Consider the following 2,732-nt stretch of genomic DNA (forward strand, 5'->3'; position numbering starts at 1 on the left):
GCAGGAGGTCATGTGTGTTTATATATAAGCCAAAAAAAAAAAAAAAAAAAAGTTCATTTCAATTCCTTGAGACCCATTGATGGTGAACTGGGACAGAAAGGTCACGGGTGGATGACGGAGAGAACATCAGAGCCGTGCTCCGTGGTGCATTCGAGGCAAGAGGACAGACTGCATGTGCACGAGTGTCCCTGTACACTTGTACGTGCCTGTCGTCTACACAGCCACGCAGTCAGGGGCCTGTACGTGTAGACTAGGTAACCTTGACTCAAGACGCCGTTTCTTCCAACATCTCCAAACAGTTGCTCGGTTTGGCTTATATACAAACAGAGGTGGTCGTGTGTTATCCGAGTGTTGGCTGTCTCCCCACTTCACCCTTCCTGAGCAAGGAGGATGGAAGTTCTTGACCAAGAAGATGATGCGGTCCAGACAAAAAAGAGGATGAACCATCCTACAAGAGCAAGCTGCAAGAGTAACTGCTCTGTGGTTCAACCTGCTTTGACCGAGAATCTTCCAGGAAGGCGACAGGGAAATAGAAGCAGCCGTGATTCTTTGGCCCACGCTCGAGAGCAAAAGATCCTCTAAAGCTTTCCTGAGCTTTTTACACCTTCAGCTGGCCCAGGTTTGGGGAGGAGCTAGGTCAGGCTGGAAGAGTAGGGGAGCTGTGTGTGGTAGGGTAAGTGAGAGAGGGGGATGTTTTCAATGCTTTGATCCCTTCTTACTTAACCTGGAGCAAGGAGAGCTTGTGCCACAGAACTGGTCACAACTGATAGGGAACAGACAGACGGCTGAGGGGAATGAGCTTGCTCCGTGAGTACAGCTTAGGAGACGTGGAGGGAAGGGGAGAGATTTGGAAGTGGAGAGGGTGCGGGGGAAGGGACTCCCTCACTACCCCACTGGGTCTGGCTCCCTGAGAATGTGACCTTGAGCCCCATGTGGACACTCTCAGTAGAAGCCCTTCCACCTTCCTGCTGCACCTTCTTTCCCTCCCAGGTGTACCATTTCGAGAATAAAAATATATATATAAATATGTGTATTTATATATATATATATATATCTCTATAGAGAAAACTCCAGGGATGAGGGTACTGGCAGATGCAAAGCCCCCTTCACTAAGTCGGACACTTGCGAAGGGAAATGAATATCTGTCACTGCCGGTCCTGAAACTTGGGGAGGGGGTGTTCTGCGGGTCAGCTCCACTGTCCTGCCTTCCTCCCCTTACCCAGGGTGGCAGCCCAAGAGCCCCGGGTCTGTTTGGAAGCTTGACTGCAGGATCTCCATGTTGCACACAGGACACATAAACCAGAAAGGTGCTCAACCTCCTCTGGAAGGAAGCTGCCATGTCTCTTCAAGTCACCCCCTCCAGGGCTGCTCTTTGCCTTCCTGTTTGCCCTGACTCACTACCCTTCCTCATTCCTCGCCCTTGACTGCTGTCCCCTGCCCTCCTCCTTGATTTTTACCTCAGTATCTTTCATTTTAAAGCCAACTGAAGGCCTTGTAAAGCTATGTTTCCTTTCTAAAACGAACCTGGGGGCAAGGGGCTGAACCTCTCACAGATTTGGAGAGAGGAGCGTGGTGTGCTTTACCTTAGATTCAAGGAAAAGACTTTGAGAGAGAGGACAGAGGGCGTGAGGCGTCTCCGGAGGAAGAAGGAGAAGGGCCATATAAACATTGCTTCGCCCTGACTCTGTCCGGGGTCAGGGGCTCCTCCCCTCACTCTTCCTCTTACCTCACCCCTTTCAAATAAAAAACCAAACCAACTAAACCTAGCGAACAGCAATCTAGAACAAAGGGGGCTCTGTCGGTCTCCACTGGTGACAGAAATCAAGATGGTGTTTATTTCATATGTAAATATTTTGTTTTCTAATTAATTTTGTATAGATAAAGTGTTCTCTTGTGAGTATTCAGGGTGGTGGGCTGGAGGGAGTGGGGTGGGATGGGAATGAAGAGGGGGGAAAAGTGTTTTGCTATGGGTTTTCATTTTCCATTGGGGGAATGGTTTTGTATGGCTTTTGCTTCAGGGTGTCTGGGGACAAGTGTATGTGAATGGAGGCCACTGTGGTGGAAAAGCCAGTGAAAAATAATTTGTTGTCCATGCCTCCCCGCTTCACTGATCTTCTTGGTCCATGAGAAGTGTTCATGCCCAAAGCCTGGGCTTGGCACTGGATCTGGTTTGGCTCTAAGCGAAACCCGGGTCCCGCTCCTATCTTCTAGGTAGACCCCAGCTGACCACATTCCATACAAAGCCAAGCTGGGGGCACCATATTTTCCATGTCAGCACAGGGAAAATGGATAGGAAAGATTCCCAAAAGGGCTTAAATCAGAATTGAGGTCAAATTAACCCTCAGCCTTGATGTGGCTGAGAGGTTTCAGGAAGCTCAGTCCTGAGAAATCTCCCAAATACCCCCTTGTGATGTTGAACAACCATCTCAAACCCGCTCTTTCTTCCTAGTCCCTGAGTACTGGCCCCCTCCCGACTCCCTCTCTCACTCCTTAGGGATCAGCACTGCAAGCACACCCAGCAAATTCTCGCTAAGTCTACTCTTGGAAGCATGTGATATCTGGTTACAGGGAGGTCGCCCTGGATATATGTCTTACACATGTGCGTGCTTTTCTAGAAAGATGACCAGATCTGCTCAAAACTCAGTGGCCAGATGATTCTCTTGGAAAGGTTGCAGACGTTGGTTTTAGAGGTAGAAGGGTGGGTATGTAAGGGACCGTGCCAGTAGTGACTT

This window comes from Lutra lutra, chromosome 8 (assembly GCF_902655055.1).
Source record: "Lutra lutra chromosome 8, mLutLut1.2, whole genome shotgun sequence".
Classification (NCBI taxonomy): Eukaryota; Metazoa; Chordata; class Mammalia; order Carnivora; family Mustelidae; genus Lutra; species Lutra lutra.